Source organism: Triturus cristatus, chromosome 4_1 (genome assembly GCF_964204655.1).
Source record: "Triturus cristatus chromosome 4_1, aTriCri1.1, whole genome shotgun sequence".
In the NCBI taxonomy this organism is placed as follows: domain Eukaryota; kingdom Metazoa; phylum Chordata; class Amphibia; order Caudata; family Salamandridae; genus Triturus; species Triturus cristatus.
The window spans coordinates 1,009,405,678-1,009,424,914 of NC_140585.1; positions in this window are offsets into that span (position 1 = coordinate 1,009,405,678).

Here is a 19,237-nt window from a genome sequence, read left to right on the forward strand (position 1 = left end):
ATGTCATACCTCAGTCCTCCCTTCAGGCATATCTGTGGCTGATAATGGGAAGCCGATTTAATAATGCACACCTGCTTTGAAACTGGAAACAAGCTGTAATACAATCCCAAAGAAAAAGAAGGTATTATGCAGAAGAACTTCACTTGTCTAAAATACTGGAAATTTAATACCAGAGATTGAAGAGGATTTGTATATATTTTTGAGAAACATCTGTTAAAAAAATTCTTTCCAACAATCAAAACTACTACTAATGCAACAACCAAAATATAAAGAGCTCAGACCCTAATCATCTTTTGAAGCACCAACATAATAAAGTATGGACCTATTTTTATTAAAGACACTGAGAGAATTAAACTATTTAGGGGTAATCTGATCTCCTAACTTTATATGATTAACACAATATTATTGGCTCTATGCATAGAATAATCTATTAAGGGAACCAGGAATGGACATGGTTAATGCAACAATTCAGGAGAAAATAGTCAAAAATATACAATTATTACAACCATCATTTTTTTGATTACAACACTTTAATTGCTGCCCAAACCTCATCTTTAGGCATTGCAGCCATTAAGGCCTCTGTCTGTTCCGTGGATATTGTGAGGGAAGCCACTAACTACAAAAAACCCTCAAAACATTTGGCTAATACAATTTCACTTGTTTATACATCCTACTAATATGACCTAAAGACAACCCCATATCCTACTAATATCACCTAAAACACCCAAGTTGCCTTTGTAATTCAAGAAAGAAATGATTTCTAGACACAACATCCCTGGGCAGCGACCTGCTTTTTTTGCTCTCATCTCCCAAGCCAGTAATTTGTCGATTTTTTCTTCTTTTTCATGAAACCACTTTTTGAGAAAATGTTGGACTCTATCTGATCAAATGATGAGGAACATGGTAATTTGCTCATACATTTTCAGCATGTCTCTATCTGTCTGGAACCCCTTCATCTTTATCAGCAAAGCCTTTCTGCCAAGAACAAACTTTCTTACAGGTTTGTCCACTTTTGAGTCCTCTTTTTTTTTAATGACCGATAACTTTGAGGTGAAGTTCCCTCTTAAAAGTGCCTTCAGCGCCTCCCAAAACGTTTTGACTCAAACTTCAAGTGCCATGCCTATTTCTCTATACTCGTTAATATAATCTTCTCCCAACCAGCCACCTGAATGCTTCTAGCCTCCTCCTCTGTTTACTTACTGCTGTAGTCCCCCAATCAAACCACATTTTACCAGAGCTTAGACTCCCCCAACCGCAAATATCTCGCTCTGTACATCAGTATGGGAGATGTACGGCAGTATGCGAGAATGAGGTTTTGCTCCATAAAAAGATATCTGCTTCTTTGAGGCCTGTTTATGAAAACATCATCACCTCCACACATTCTGTTTATAGGTTTGGGACCATCCAACTCATTTCGAGGCATATTATTAAGGACGGCGTTAAATTATCGCCGCTTTAGCGGCAGGAAACTGCCGCTAAAGCGGCGATAATGGGCTTGATAATATGCCGCAGAGAATTCCAATAGAAGCCCATGTTGACACCAGAACATGGGCTTCTATGGGAATTCTCTACGGCATATTATCAAGCCCACTGCCGCTAAAGCGGCGATAATTTTAACGCCGTTTCTTGATAATATACCCCTTGGTGCTTTATTTCAGGTGTACATGATTATTGGGCTCCAGAAGACACCCCTTCTCTTCCTTTTCTAGTGCAAAGAGAATATAACCATAATGAGCTTTGAAGATTTTCATATGCAAATCAATCAGATTATAGATGACTTATGTGAAGGACCATGTAAAGGCATTACAGACAGTTGTCTCAAAGGAGAGGAGAGCAACATTGGTCAAATAACCAATGCCTCCACTGTCTATCCAAATGTCACAGAATTCTGTCCCTCTCCAACGAAGAATCCTCATTACGATAGACATGGGTAATGGGAAGAGACGTTTGCAATCACTGTTTGCACACCATTTTTGATGAAGGTCACCACTATGGACCTCATCAGGCTGATTCAGAGCCTCAAAAATATTATGTTTTTTTCTAACCAGTGATCAGCTAAATAGACTTGTCATTATTTACACTGAGTCGACATGGCAGCCTACATTTAGACTCCTGCCAAAAATATAAAGACAAGTGCAGTCAAGAGATGGGAAATGGTCCCCCTCAAGTGTGGTCAGTGGACAAGGCATGAACCTAAAGGGATGTGGTTAACATACCTAGTATAGAAGGCTCAAATAAGAGGGTGGACCCAAATTAGAAGTGGGCACAGCAGTCTGTGATTTTTGAGTTTAATGAAAAGAGGTTGCTCTCCGTAAGAGAAGTTTCTGTTCCTTTTGATCTTTTTTTCATTCATTGGAATGCTTTCCCAAGGCATGGCCTTTTTGAGTGTGTATTTTTCTAAGGATTGTAGTTTTTGCTTTGAATATTGCTAAATAGTGTCTCACGCTGTGACTCACTGAAATGCTCGGCTAATCCATGTTCTATAATACTGAAGTAAGTGAGTGTTAGCTGAATAATTAGGTCTGGCTACAGACACATTGAGCTGTATAGATTACCTAACACCATTACTTCTTCAAAAACACGAAATAAGAAAACATACAGAGAATATGGCTTTGGACCAGCTGCCATCAGTCATAAGCATTCATGTACTTTTCATGATTTGCTAGTCCTTGAATGGGCTGACAAACATGGCTATGTTTTTTCTTAGATAGTTACATAGTCCTATTCATGTTTCCATCATGTTTTGGTGGTAGGGCAGCAACTAGGGGGCATATTCACAAGCAACTATCGCATAAGTTAACGGCACCTTATCTCAGCCAAAGTTGCGATAAACTTATCGGTCCATTCACAAGCTGGTGTTAACAGTAGGCCTGGGCGGTAAATTCCGTTCCACTTGCGGAATTTGGGTAATTTCGCATTCCGTGGAGATCGCGGAATTGCCCAAAAATCCACGATCTGCGGCTTCGTGGGATTTTTTGCTTTTCGCGCTTACAAAATGCTTGTTCGTGAGATATTTCTCCCTGAGCACGCAAACAGCGTTCGCAAACAGGAAAAAAGCATCATAAACGGGCGGAACAAGCAATTCCGCGTGTTCGTGGAACTTTTGCGTGCTTGCAGGGATTTTTTACCGTTTCGCGGAGCTTTGCGTAGCGCGACTATGCAAATTCCGCCCACCCCTAGTTAACAGCTCACAGCACCAGTTTTCCCGCGATAGCAGGCGCAAAAAACATCGCCCCGGATAACCCCCGCAACTATCGCTAATGAGATGCAGATTAGGCATTCCTGTGCCAAAAGCCGCGACAACACAACTCCACAACATTCACAACGAACAGGCAGAACTGCAATAAGAACACAAAACAGGTGATAAGGCGCGTTAGCAGCAGGAAAATAACACCTGCTCTGACCTGGTGCTAAGTCGGACCGCAGCCTGCACCACAAAAGGGAGCACAGCCCACAGCCACATCGGAAGGGCAGCTGGCCATGCAGCCCGGACACCCAAGAGGGCCACAACACCCACCGCCACCACCCCAAGACCCCATACAGCACCCAGAACACCCCCCCGGACCACCACCCAGGCAGCGCTGACAAAGACAGCAGACCCCCAGAAAACACACCAGCCTCACAGACCCAACACCTGACAATGTCATTGCCCAATACATGCTCAAAAGGACAACCATCGCATGCATCTTGACCACCAACGCCCAACAGGCCGAAGGCACCAACACAGCGGACAACCAACTTCTCACCCCACTCAAAGCTGCTGTCTGTGCTGCACCTGTTGGCCCCTGGTACCCCTCAACCAACACCCGACACAGTCAGAGGAGTCACACATCCAGCCACATCCAAGTCACTCACACCTGTCCTGAGCATCACCACAGCCTGGTACCCCAGTCCCCATATGTCAAACATAATGCGCAGGATCCACTGGAGACCAAGCAAGGACCATACGTCATATCTGGATGCACGCACGTGTTGGGGGCAATCCACAACACACATGTAATACCTGTGCCCCCTGCCAACACAGCACACAATCACCGCAACAGCAAGCACACATCTCACATCAATGTGCAGGCAACAACCGAACACTGTGGAACCTCCATCAATCTCGCCTCCAAATACCCAGCCACTGTGCACGATTCCTCCATCCTCCGACAGTCCATCAGCAACCAGCATCCCCAGAATGGCACCAAGGGAAATGTGAAGCCCCTTGGCAAGTATAAAATGAAAAACCCCACTCACCTCAACTCCACAACCATGCAGCTCACAACTCTGGCAATGCACAGGTCACAAAAACAAAAACAACATGCAAAACAACATGCCCACCCACCAGACATGACAGGACAACTCACAATGGTAACCTGGGCAAGCCATGAACATGAGCTATCAACGGCATGGCACCTCAGCCACACAATAGCCGATTGTGGGGAGATATGGCAACCAGGCATGTGTGAATGATGCAGGAGAACCATGATTGGGAAACTACACAATGCCTAGAGTGGCGGAGATGTGCTGGACAGACCGCAGTATGCAGAACACACCCATATCCATGGCGACATACATGGTGTATGGAGTGTAGTGGTCAGTGGACGCCACCATGTCACCCCGGCCAGTGGGGGATTTTGCGGCAATGTTGCCTTTTATGTCCCCCCCGTAAGCGTGAGCGGAGTGGGATGGCCCGGCATATGCCAGGCCAGCGTAGGGGTGTGGAATAAAAAGCATGTAACCCTGGGTGTGGTCCTCTTCTGGAAAGCCGAACGTCTCTGCCAGGGTGGCGCCACTCACCACGCCACGAGGCTGATGCCGTCCTCCTGAGCGGAGTTGCCTGTGATCCTGTGTGCTTGCTGTACCCCGGACCGCTGGACTCCAAACCTGTCAGGCCCACCCCTGCACAGCCAGGCCACACTGATCACCTGCCGACACTGGCGTGTGTCATGTAGGATCCACCACGTGCAGGCGCAAGCTCCAAGCCCGAGGCCCGCTACCTTGGCAGTCTCCTCCGACCAGCACGGGCTCCACGACAGAGGCCTGCTTTAGTCCTTTCTCATTGACGTACTCTACAGCCACCTCCGGCCTACACCACAGTCAAGTAGGTCACACATTTGGAACTGAGTCTTGATTACACCATAGCAGTGAACATTATTTAAGGCAGAGCTCATGTCACCATACTCCCTTCGATGTGGTGCCACCAAGTCTGTGCATAGTATTACAACCACACGTGTCTGTGGGCCTACGCAAATTACTGCCCTCGTCCTACGCTGCGCACGAGTAGGTCACAGAATTGGAACTGAACATCGATTATTCAAAGGCAGAATACATCTCCTCTCACAAAAGGAGAGGTGTATGAGGATGACGAGTTGCAGTCCTGAGGGAACAGGATCATCGTTACGGAGGTGATCGAACACTACCGACAACTGCCCTGGTGTCACTAACTCTGTGCATCGCGAGCCAACGACAGGTGTGGGCCACTGCTGACCACTGCCTCCGGCATACACTGCGGTCCAGTAGGTCACAGAGTCTTGTTTTAGCGATGGCGGAGTTCATATCAGTGTACCGGCATCATCGCAGACTGCATCCCCTCTCAGCACCGGTGCCAGTAATTCTGTTACCTGACATTCATGGACATTGTCTGGTCATACATTGGTGGTGTCTGAGTCTATGGACTAGGGGCTAGTGTTCATCCTCATGCAGTTGATACCGAAGTGGTGGTGAAAAAGAGGCTGATGCTTTCCACTCCTCCATTTGCTGCTGCCTGATAACATCAGACCTTCTGCATCATGCCCTGGAGGACACCCTCCTCTGTCCCCCGCAAGCCTATGCCACATTCACCTTGGACAACGATGATGACCCGCTCACTGTACGTGGACCTACCTCAGTGCACCGCAAGTCACCGTCCCGTGGCAGGGTACCTGTGCTGGCTACTGTGCATACAAGGCTACTAACTCTGTGCTGGTCAGGTCCAGGACCCCTTCTTCTGAGATATTGGATGGCCTCTGAGGCGATGGCCACGGGATCATCAATGCCATGTGTCTGTGGCCCTGCGCTGCCCTCTGCTTCCGGCCTCAACTGCGGTCTACCAGGGCTCACACATCAAATCGAGGTCTGACCGACCCGGATGTCGCATCACCGCAGGAGGCACATGCCATCACCATGAGGACCACCTCCAACCGCCATCTGCCAGAGTCGAAATGGTGGTCCTGACGGACTTACGGAGTTGCTCACACCTGTCATGGATGCCATCATCAGTCGGATACCCTGCTCAGCACTCCAGGTGCCACTGACTCAGTGCACTGCAAGCCATCTTCCGTTACTGATTGAGTTTTGTGTTGTGGAGATGTTGCGCAGCAATGTCGCCTCAAGCAGTGTGGGAGACCTGGGATGCTGATGAGGAAGATGATGCAGGTCTAACACACCCCACTGCATCTGCATCAGGAATGTCTCGAAGGGACACAATCCAAGGCTTTTTGTTCACATGGGTGCGCTCAGCTGTGGTGCCCCTACCTCAGTGCACTGCAACTCACTGACACTTCTGTTTGCATGTTGTGTTACCTCAGGACTTTCTCCGGCTCCCTCCATGTTGCTCAGCAGTTGACTCAGTCATGCAAGTGTTTTCAGTTTCCGTTGCACTGGTGTCCACTGTTCAAGTGGTTACCAGCACCAAGCACTCTGTGTGGGCTGGCTTGCACTCACCACACACACATCCAGCGCAGGCGTCACAGTACATATGGCCCTGCCAATAAAGGGGCCGGGTGCACGTGCCCATAGCCAGTACAAAATGATGTCTACATGTGTCCCTGTGGTCTTGTTGTATGCATGAGGGCCCTGTGCCCTACAACATTACATTGTGCTGTGTACATCGGATGCAGACATGTCACCGCAGGCAGTGGGTTGGAGCTTGGACATGTAGCTTTATTGTCACCCACTCAATTCATAAGGGGAGTAGCCAGGGCCATCGTACGCAGAGCCAACGTGGGTGTGTGACTGCTATTTGCGAACCCCTGGGCGTGGTTCTGTACTGTGAATGTGCATCTGCATGTGTCTCTATGGCAGTGTGGGTCTCTTTTTTGTGGGGTGTGGGTGGTCCCTGAGGGTGATAGATACCAACGTATGTGTTCTAGTTCGCCTTCCATGGGTTCGGCATCCACCCACACCTGTTGGGCCACCTCCTTTAGGCGTGCTGACACCTGGCATTGGGGTGCCATGTGTGGTTGGTGAAGTGTCGTGAGGCAGCTGTGCTTGCGGGTGCTTCCTGCTGTGTGGTCTGTTGCAGGCTCTGTGTTCTCCTCTGAGTAGCTTGTCTGCCCTAGTCCTGGTGGTGGGTTGCATGGGATATCCATGGGCTGTTGTAGGGCGTCGGTGTTGACGGTGTGGTGGTCCTCTCCGGCATCACAGATGTGTTGTCTTCTGTGCTCTGCTGGAGGTGTTGTGTGCCCCTCTGCAATGTGTAGGGGAGATGCATGTTGAATTTGTGTTGACATATGTGTTGACTCATTGTTCTGGTTTACATGCAGACTGTTTGGCAATGTATGTTGTGACTGTTTGTGAGGTGCTGGATTTTTCTGCGGGACAGTGTACATTTGGACTACATTACGGATGTGAGGTTGTATGCATACATTTCCATTTCGCAGTTTCCAGCTCTGTCAGATGTAGTAGGCATGTTTCTGTGCATGTGCAGAGCCAGTCATGTCCTCTGTTCTGCAGTGTTGGCTATGCGCATTGTACATTGTTGTTGTCAATGTGGGTGTGCTGTTCTTGCTATGTGTGTGTGTGCTGGAGTGTGCCAAGGGGATGAGGTACATGATCCTGGGTAATTGTGGGTGTGCAGTGTGCTACACCTCATTGTGCCTTTGTGCCATTGTGCCCATCCCTCCCGTCCCCCCAGTCCCTGTTCGTTACTCGCCCTGTTGATGGTGTCAGGTCCTCTCGAGCTGTGTCCATTTTCCCTACTCCTTGCACCGTCTCCACACTGATGACTGTGGCCTTGGTTTCCTCCAGCTCCTTCTGTGTCGCTGGACTGCCACCTCCTGTCACCGTTGCTGCCTTCCTGTTGGCAGCGGGTTTGTGCCTGGTTTCGGTTGTCACGTCATGCCGGTGCCTCTTGGCCTCCTGGATTGGCCTCCTCGGCACTCCGACTGCATTCCAGGTGGTCTGCTTGTGGGTCAGTTGCTGGTGGTGTTCTGTCACCTCTGTGACACTGGTCTTGTTTTCCTGCGGTCTGCACCCCGTCTTCCTCGCCCTCTTCTCCTTGGCCTTCCCCTACCCCGTTGTTCGTTGCTAGTGGTCTGTGGGGGTTGTGGGGTTCATGTTGGCCTCAGCACTGGGTCTGTTTGCATCCATGCTGCTACGTGCTTTGGCTTGTTTCTGGTCTGTTGTTTCTGTGTTTTTTGTGGTGCATTTGCCCGCCAGACGCGTGGTATTTGCAAGCCTGTGGCTGATTTTCGCACCTTTTTGTATGGCGATTGGCCTCGTCGCATGTTTTTTTGCATTCGTGTTTCGCATTTTTGCGGCGTGGCATTGGATTTTGCGCGGCCAGTTGACGCATTATCTGGTGACTATCGTATGCTATCACCACGTTGTGAATACTTGGTTGGCACCGCGTAATTTTCCCGCATTGGTCTGCGATGTTGGAAGTTGCGTTACAACAAACAAATGATGGACGGAATGCTGACAATGCAGACATTCTCCCCAAGTCAAGAGATCTGGGTTAAATCCATCGTTCTTTTGCCCACTACACCACCCCAGTTTAGACATGGCCATATGCAAATCAGTCTTGACCCTGTGCCTCATGGGAACAGTCCAGCCCGAACTGCCAAGCCATGTCTTCCCTGGACCGGAATCAAGCATCCTAGGACCGGTTTCTGGCTATCAGCCGTCATCAGCCAGGATAGCTTGACTCCAGTGGCGTAGTGAGCACGGGTCCCACGTCTGGGAATACCCATCCCACTTAGGGCGAAAAGCGTTACAACAAACAAATGATGGACGGAATGCTGACAATGCAGACATTCTCCCCCAGTCAAGAGATCTGGGTTAAATCCATCGTTCTTTTGCCCACTACACCACCCCAGTTTAGACATGGCCATATGCAAATCAGTCTTGACCCTGTGCCTCATGGGAACAGTCCAGCCCGAACTGCCAAGCCATGTCTTCCCTGGACCGGAATCAAGCATCCTAGGACCGGTTTCTGGCTAACAGCCGTCATCAGCCAGGATAGCTTGACTCCAGTGGCGTAGTGAGCACGGGTCCCACGTCTGGGAATACCCATCCCACTTAGGGTGAAAAGCGTTACGACAAACAAATGATGGACGGAATGCTGACAATGCAGACATTCTCCCCCAGTCAAGAGATCTGGGTTAAATCCATCGTTCTTTTGCCCACTACACCACCCCAGTTTAGACATGGCCATATGCAAATCAGTCTTGACCCTGTGCCTCATGGGAACAGTCCAGCCCGAACTGCCAAGCCATGTCTTCCCTGGAACGGAATCAAGCATCCTAGGACCGGTTTCTGGCTATCAGCCGTCATCAGCCAGGATAGCTTGACTCCAGTGGCGTAGTGAGCACGGGTCCCACGTCTGGGAATACCCATCCGACTTAGGGCGAAAAGCGTTACAACAAACAAATGATGGACGGAATGCTGACAATGCAGACATTCTCGCCCAGTCAAGAGATCTGGGTTAAATCCATCGTTCTTTTGCCCACTACACCACCCCTGTTTAGACATGGCCATATGCAAATCAGTCTTGACCCTGTGCCTCATGGGAACAGTCCAGCCCGAACTGCCAAGCCATGTCTTCCCTGGACCGGAATCAAGCATCCTAGGACCGGTTTCTGGCTATCAGCCGTCATCAGCCAGGATAGCTTGACTCCAGTGGCGTAGTGAGCACGGGTCCCACGTCTGGGAATACCCATCCCACTTAGGGCGAAAAGCGTTACAACAAACAAATGATGGACGGAATGCTGACAATGCAGACATTCTCCCCCAGTCAAGAGATCTGGGTTAAATCCATCGTTCTTTTGCCCACTACACCACCCCAGTTTAGACATGGCCATATGCAAATCAGTCTTGACCCTGTGCCTCATGGGAACAGTCCAGCCCGAACTGCCAAGCCATGTCTTCCCTGGACCGGAATCAAGCATCCTAGGACCGGTTTCTGGCTATCAGCCGTCATCAGCCAGGATAGCTTGACTCCAGTGGCGTAGTGAGCACGGGTCCCACGTCTGGGAATACCCATCCCACTTAGGGTGAAAAGCGTTACAACAAACAAATGATGGACGGAATGCTGACAATGCAGACATTCTCCCCCAGACAAGAGATCTGGGTTAAATCCATCGTTCTTTTGCCCACTACACCACCCCAGTTTAGACATGGCCAAATGCAAATCAGTCTTGACCCTGTGCCTCATGGGAACAGTCCAGCCCGAACTGCCAAGCCATGTCTTCCCTGGAACGGAATCAAGCATCCTAGGACCGGTTTCTGGCTATCAGCCGTCATCAGCCAGGATAGCTTGACTCCAGTGGCGTAGTGAGCACGGGTCCCACGTCTGGGAATACCCATCCGACTTAGGGCGAAAAGCGTTACAACAAACAAATGATGGACGGAATGCTGACAATGCAGACATTCTCCCCCAGTCAAGAGATCTGGGTTAAATCCATCGTTCTTTTGCCCACTACACCACCCCTGTTTAGACATGGCCATATGCAAATCAGTCTTGACCCTGTGCCTCATGGGAACAGTCCAGCCCGAACTGCCAAGCCATGTCTTCCCTGGACCGGAATCAAGCATCCTAGGACCGGTTTCTGGCTATCAGCCGTCATCAGCCAGGATAGCTTGACTCCAGTGGCGTAGTGAGCACGGGTCCCACGTCTGGGAATACCCATCCCACTTAGGGCGAAAAGCGTTACAACAAACAAATGATGGACGGAATGCTGACAATGCAGACATTCTCCCCCAGTCAAGAGATCTGGGTTAAATCCATCGTTCTTTTGCCCACTACACCACCCCAGTTTAGACATGGCCATATGCAAATCAGTCTTGACCCTGTGCCTCATGGGAACAGTCCAGCCCGAACTGCCAAGCCATGTCTTCCCTGGACCGGAATCAAGCATCCTAGGACCGGTTTCTGGCTATCAGCCGTCATCAGCCAGGATAGCTTGACTCCAGTGGCGTAGTGAGCACGGGTCCCACGTCTGGGAATACCCATCCCACTTAGGGCGAAAAGCGTTACAACAAACAAATGATGGACGGAATGCTGACAATGCAGACATTCTCCCCCAGTCAAGAGATCTGGGTTAAATCCATCGTTCTTTTGCCCACTACACCACCCCAGTTTAGACATGGCCATATGCAAATCAGTCTTGACCCTGTGCCTCATGGGAACAGTCCAGCACGAACTGCCAAGCCATGTCTTCCCTGGACCGGAATCAAGCATCCTAGGACCGGTTTCTGGCTATCAGCCGTCATCAGCCAGGATAGCTTGACTCCAGTGGTGTAGTGAGCACGGGTCCCACGTCTGGGAATACCCATCCCACTTAGGGCGAAAAGCGTTACAACAAACAAATGATGGACGGAATGCTGACAATGCAGACATTCTCCCCCAGTCAAGAGATCTGGGTTAAATCCATCGTTCTTTTGCCCACTACACCACCCCAGTTTAGACATGGCCATATGCAAATCAGTCTTGACCCTGTGCCTCATGGGAACAGTCCAGCCCGAACTGCCAAGCCATGTCTTCCCTGGACCGGAATCAAGCATCCTAGGACCGGTTTCTGGCTATCAGCCGTCATCAGCCAGGATAGCTTGACTCCAGTGGCGAAGTGAGCACGGGTCCCACGTCTGGGAATACCCATCCCACTTAGGGCGAAAAGCGTTACAACAAACAAATGATGGACGGAATGCTGACAATGCAGACATTCTCCCCCAGTCAAGAGATCTGGGTTAAATCCATCGTTCTTTTGCCCACTACACCACCCCAGTTTAGACATGGCCATATGCAAATCAGTCTTGACCCTGTGCCTCATGGGAACAGTCCAGCCCGAACTGCCAAGCCATGTCTTCCCTGGACCGGAATCAAGCATCCTAGGACCGGTTTCTGGCTATCAGCCGTCATCAGCCAGGATAGCTTGACTCCAGTGGCGTAGTGAGCACGGGTCCCACGTCTGGGAATACCCATCCCACTTAGGGCGAAAAGCGTTACAACAAACAAATGATGGACGGAATGCTGACAATGCAGACATTCTCCCCCAGTCAAGAGATCTGGGTTAAATCCATCGTTCTTTTGCCCACTACACCACCCCAGTTTAGACATGGCCATATGCAAATCAGTCTTGACCCTGTGCCTCATGGGAACAGTCCAGCCCGAACTGCCAAGCCATGTCTTCCCTGGACCGGAATCAAGCATCCTAGGACCGGTTTCTGGCTATCAGCCGTCATCAGCCAGGATAGCTTAACTCCAGTGGCGTAGTGAGCACGGGTCCCACGTCTGGGAATACCCATCCCACTTAGGGCGAAAAGCGTTACAACAAACAAATGATGGACGGAATGCTGACAGTGCAGAAGTTGCGTTAGCATACTCTTGCGGTAGTTATCACATGTTCTTGTGAATCCCTAGGTATTTTGTTAAACTGCAGATGAAACATGGCACATAGTTTGTAATTCAGAACCAGTGTCTGTTCTTTGCTAAGGGAAGTGCATTTTATTTGCTGATTTTTAGCATTTTGCTGGTTTAGGAAGTATCGACTGGTTAAATGCCTACGTTTATCATAAAGACACAGTGATATTTACTAGCCACCCTTGTATGCTCATTTGTTTACCTTGGTTGCCATATTTATTTGTTGGAGATACAGTTTTTTTCACCCCAAAAATATATGAGTACACATAGGCTTACTTAGGGCCTCATGTAGGAAGCCAAATACCGGTCGGTAACGGCCGAAATTCGGTAAATATCCCGTTAGCGACCGGTATTTATGCATTTGCGATGTAGGTGGCAGAATTTCTGGATTCGGTATTTACCGATTCGGAAATTAAGAAATCGGTAAAATACCGATTCGGTAAATACCGAATCTAGAAATGCTATGTAGGGGGCACTCAAGTGAGTGCATCATTGGTGTCTGGATTCGTTATTTACCACCAACTACTAGTTGATGGTAAATGACGAATACCTTTCAAAAAGCATTTTTGTGCTATTTGAAAAGTGCAATGTGGCAGACATACATGCCCTTAGGGCATGTATGTGCGCCACATGTGCACACATGCACGAATCAGGGGTGCAACAGGGTGTCAATGTGACACCCTGCCACCCATGATAATGCCTCCCCTATTACCGATTCGGTATTTACCGAATCGGTAATGGTAACTGGCTTCCCATTCTTTCCTATGGGCCTCCAGGCCCATAGGAATGAATGGGAAGGGATGCATTATTACCGATTCGGTAAATACCGATTCTTAAATACCGATATTTACCGAATCGGTAATAATTACCGATTGGTTACCTACATTACATTTACCGATTCATAAATACCGAATCGGTAAAATTCGGTATTTATGAATCGGTAAATGTGATGCTACCTACATATGGCCCTTAGTGATTAAACTAAAATGCTGTCTCCGTGTCAAAAGTGTCTGCAATGCAATAACTTGCTGTGCATGTGTTTTATGATCACCACTTACAAAGCCAAATTCATCTTCTGACTCCTTTTCATACTACTCTTCTTTCAGTGTGCAGCTTAACTCTGCTACTGCAATATGCTCAGTTAATGACCTTTTTAAAATTATTATTAAGATGTGTATACATATATTTAGGCTAGTCAAAAATTCTTTGATTCTCCTAAGTGGCTGGATTTTTCATATTTCGTGCTTTTTGAGTAATGAGATCATCTACAGCATTTTACACACAAAAGAAGGGGGGAGCGTACGGTGCTCACCTACTCCGAACCCCCAGTCAAATACTTAAACACACTATGAGGAGTAGGAAGTGAACTCACGTGGTGTAGTGATTACATGTGGAAACGTGCTGTGTGTTTTAATACTGCCCTCACTCACACCGAAGTGTGACATGCTTCATCATAGGGCTGCTTACAAAACACCTTGGCGCAGCCAACGCCTACGGTGGAGCAATAGGGTTGGGGAAGACAAACACAACATAAAGAAAAGAAGAAATCAATATTTCCAAATAGTGACTGGGAACAGTGGAGGTGGTGGTGCAGAGTGGTGTTTATTAAAACTAACTCGGAGGTATCCCTAACTCTATTTTATTCCTGGATCCTCCGGTCAGGATTAAAAACGTGAAGGATGGTGGTGCTAAGGAGCTATATTGTGCCCCTTAAACCCCTCCACCCTGCCCGGTGGTCAACATGTTTCGCCAATTTCAGTGTGCCCAATCTTATGGTCACGTCGGCCTTCTTCAGGACACTCCCGGTCCCAGTACCTGTAGTGTCACCCACTCCTTCAATCGAGGTTGTAGGTGAATAGTATCCTAGATCTTACTCTGAGGAAATTCCCACGAGAGAATCCTTGGGTTATACGAGTTTACTCCTGAGTCAAGCTCAACATGGCGGTGGGCTTGGAGAGACCCTTTGTAGTCACACTTACATCAAAGGTGGTACTCCTTGTATTCAGTGCTCGCCTCCTCCGCCATATAGAAGCCACTGCAGAGTCATCATCTACAGCAACACATATAATAAAACAACTCACCTTTTTGATTTGAAAGCAAGAAGCATATACAACCCTTGAATTGTGCAAACATTTTAATGTCAGACAAAAGTGTGCTTTTAGGACCTACCATACCTATCCAGCCATACCTAATTTTTACCATACCATACCTAACCTACTATATATATATCCTGCCCTACCTACCTACCATGACTAACTTATCATACTTAACCTACCACACCTGACATACAACCAAACATAACCTGCCATGCCTAGCCTATCATAACTAATATACCATACCCATCATTCATCAGCTTCCATATGTAACCTACTTGATGTACCTACATTCAATACCTATTATCATGCCTATGATGCCTAGCTAACATAACAGTTATATATAGCATACTCAACCCAAACTACCATACATAACGTACCTATCTTACCTACCTTACTGTGCCTACCTAGCATATCTACCATACCTAACCAACCATACCTACCTACAAAAACTAACCAACCATACCTACATACCAGATATCCCCTACTGATCTATCCTATTATACCTAATCTGCAATACCTACAGTACTTACCATATTCAACCAAATCTGCCTAAACAACCTCTGAATCTGCAAGGCTTATTTCTTGCACTTGCCCTGAGGTGGCTGTTTTGTGAACAGTGGCAAGATTTTTTATGTTTAAATGCTAACACTGAAGAAGAAGTCATCCAACACTTCCCTGATAAATGTAAACTATATATTTGGAATAGCTGCAATCTAAAAATCATTAAACACCGTACTTAAGCTAATGCAACCCATACAAACTAATCACACATTTCTCACATTACCTTTTTCACCGTATCACAAACTGACTTTTACACATTTTACAAGCTAACAGGTATCAAGCGCAACGCTTTATTAACACTCACAAAACACTTGACAATGACATAAAACTAGCAACATATGAACTATAACAGCACTCACTCTCTGCTTCAAAATATTAACTAAACAAATTAAACTACAGTTCTATCATTTTCAACATGTACTAATCACTAAAAAAGAGTAGGTGTTTGTATTTTCTTAACAAAACGTAGTTGGGCCTGACGTCCAGAGAGCTTTTTCCCTCTGCACAGGAGACATTTAACATTTTCTCTGTGCTTATCACCTATGCTCTACTTAGTGGATCTGGACAGGGAAAATCAGAGACAGTCCTTCTGCCCTCAGTGAGGCAGGATGACCTTCACTCTGACTCAGTGGTCCCGGGGCAGATGAACCACCAGTTTAGGTTTCCCTGTCGATAGAGGGAGTGGAGACTAATAGTAACCCAGTTGTTTTCTCACTCTAAATTGAGTCGCAGAACCGTTGTTTAGGAAAAATGTCAGTTTTATTTACTTTCATTTTCCTTTAAGTGTCTCACAATAAAATGTTATTATCCCTATTTTAATGTGTAAGTACATATAAAAATCTGTTATAATTCTAGTATATTGTACGACCTCAAAATATAACTTAATATATCTGTTTTACCATTTTCACCTAAATTAACAATTACTATGTAAAACATAAATACTTATCCGGACCAATTCGCATTGCCATTGCTTGTTTTTCAAATGTAAGTACTCAACATTTTTATGCTTCAATCTCAACAGCTTACTATTTGCTTTAGTCTAAGTTTTTATACTATGTACTATCTCTTGTAAGTCTTTATACATTTGAAATCTCTACTTAAATGTGAACTGTGTTGAGTTACGCTGCGCTGTATAAACACAAATAAGACTTGTTTTTCTGATACTTTGGCACAAATTTCTTTGTTGAACAATTGCCTTCCTTTTTTTTTAGTTTTCCTTTGAACGTGTTTTTAATACTGAAGCCAAACTACATAGTGTTTACCAACTTATGTTTGTACCCAGTATCCATGTTTAGTTGTAGAGATGTTCTTTTCTGCCCTCAATTACTACTTGCATTAAGAGGGATGTGCTGGCTTTAAAGACCCAATCAATGGCATCATGTAGCCTTCCAAATTGTTCTCAGCATGAGGTAAAGAAGAAATCATGGAATATAAATTAGAAATAAGAATTGTACTTACAATAGCAAAAATTCTAAACTTGTGACATATTTGATTATAGCGCAGGCAGTTACATATCCAGACGTGTGGTTGCATTTTACGTAATTCTTTTGCTGAAACCCTACAGCTGTTTGTGCGAGAACGAGTCACAGATAACGAACTGTATTTTGCTCTGATGCCCTACAGTTATTGGCAAACTATGCAAAAAATGAATAATCTGTTCAATAAACATTCTGTTAGCTGACTTTACAGGATCTAGCCATTTTATGAGGACTGTCATGTTGTTTCATTATTGGAATATTTTTTCTTGAAAAGCAGCAGTATGTACTGCATCTGTTTAAAATGCGGAATGCAGAATTAGGTACAACACATATAAGGACAAAAATTACCAAAACCCCTAAAATTAATAAGATTTATTGTCGACTTTAACACACATTTCAAAACAAGACTTACATTCCTATTAAGGAGGCCATCCAGTGTAGCGAAAAAATGTTGGATTTTTTGCTCAGTCTGCATCTCTAACAATTGCCAAAAATTGGCTTTCTAGAATGTTCGTTTATGTCAAGATGTCAGCCTGGGATTTGATATTTAATGTGACGTCATTAACCTGATGGCCGTCTTAGGCTCCTATGAGATCATCTTTGAAAGGATAACAGTGTGCCTACTGTAGCTGATCAAATAGCTTAGTGTGCTAAGCACCTAATTTAAAAGTTTAAGGTTGGTGTGGGGCTAGGCCACGAATCAAGTAGGACGTGAATCACAGCGTCTCTGCTCCGCCGTGGACTATTCACAAGCATTCTCTGCTTTTCCGGCACTCGCTCCGACCCACGAACACTCGCCTACCTTCCAGGGCAAAGCGGAAGATGCCGGGTGTCTCCAGGAGCACGGGGATGACCTGCCGGCGAGGATTGTAGACCCGGCTGTGGGCCCACTGCGATGCCTGCAGCCACCATATTGACTCTTCGGCCCAGGCATGCGGCGCAGAAGCCGCCTCCCCTTCCAGCTGGAGTTAGGACCGGACACCCTAGGCTCGATCTTCACCTGGGCTTCGGCCCTGCACCTCACGCCTGCTGCCCTGAAGATGGTCGGAGGGCTCGGCAGGGCATTCCCGGGGCAGGCCTCCTGTGGAGACTGGTGCGGCCTGCCCCTGGACTTAGTCACTATCGGGTCCTAGGGGAGCTGATGCAGATGCTCGCCTTGACAGGGGACCGTGGCTGAGGTCCCCCTTGACTGTCTGCTGCATGGGTCGGTGTACTGCTCGATTTTCCCGGCCTTTCTTGTGTTAAAGAGGGACCAATATGACTTCAGTCTCTTTCCATTCAAGTTTAAGGGTTAGAGTAGTGTATAGAGCCTATTTACTAGGCACTTCAACATGATCCTGTGTTCTTCCCCATAGATCAGGGCTTGCACACATAGCCTAGGGGATAGATTCGTTAGTATTAGGGGTAACCTGTCCTGTAGTGAGGGTATTTCATGGAGCCGTGCTGAATTCAGGCCTGGTAGGCCTCAATCAGGAGAGACTCCATCTTTCTTTCTGCTCCGGCAGCTTGGGATGTTTTTAGGTCGAGGGTGATGTTTTAGTTATGATGTGTTATTCGCTTGGAGAGAACCGGTTCAGGCCGGCCCTTATCGAAGGATTGTATTTTTCTTCATGCCGAAGACACTACATCAGGCCGGCCGGCTGGGAATGTGTCCTTGGCACGGGGAGGTACAAGAATTTGGTGGGCGGCAGGTTACGGGCTGGAATTTTCCATGAGGAAATGCACATCTATATTAGTAAAAGTTTGAGGCAGATACTTGCACTTTCTTTTAGTCCGTAGGCGGCACCTGGCCGTTAGCAGGAAAGCTACTACTTATTCCAGGGAAGACAGCTGACAAACTTGAAGGCGGAGAAAAACCGAGAGATAGATATTCTTCTAACAGAATAGCCAAAGAGAAGAGAGTAGCCGATGAGGAAGAGGTCCCAGTGACTCGGAGAAGAGAGAAGGGAGTAGATCTGTGACTGCGGAGGTGTGACTTCCAGGCGAAGCCGAGGCGCAGACGAGAAGGGAACCTAGATGACCATTGAGTGCAGGCTACATACGACCAAGGTGATGTCAACCCTTTACTATTAGAGTGTACAACTTAATCTTCCACTTTGCTTCGCAGGTTATGTGATATGTATTATGTTCTGTGAGCGTGTATGTAGTAACTAAATAAAGTATTCGGTTTGTAGCGAATCAATATGTGCTGCGTGTTCTTGTATAAGAGGGTAACCTATTCTTCTAGTCAGCTGTGACTTGACATGAACAGATGTTAATCCTGATCAGGTAGGTGGTAACTGAATAAGGGAGAAAGGAGCCCCTCGAACTGGGGAACAAGTTGTGCTCAACTAGCTGTCTTTGTGTGATCTGATATATGGTAACACTGATTCCCTTGTTGTATGTCGTGGTAATTATAGGATGAACTCGTGCTAAGGCTGCCGTCTGGGCAGGAAGTCCTGGGTCCGTTTGGGACCGCGAGGCTGTGGCTGCCGTCTGGGCAGGAAGTCCTGGGTCCG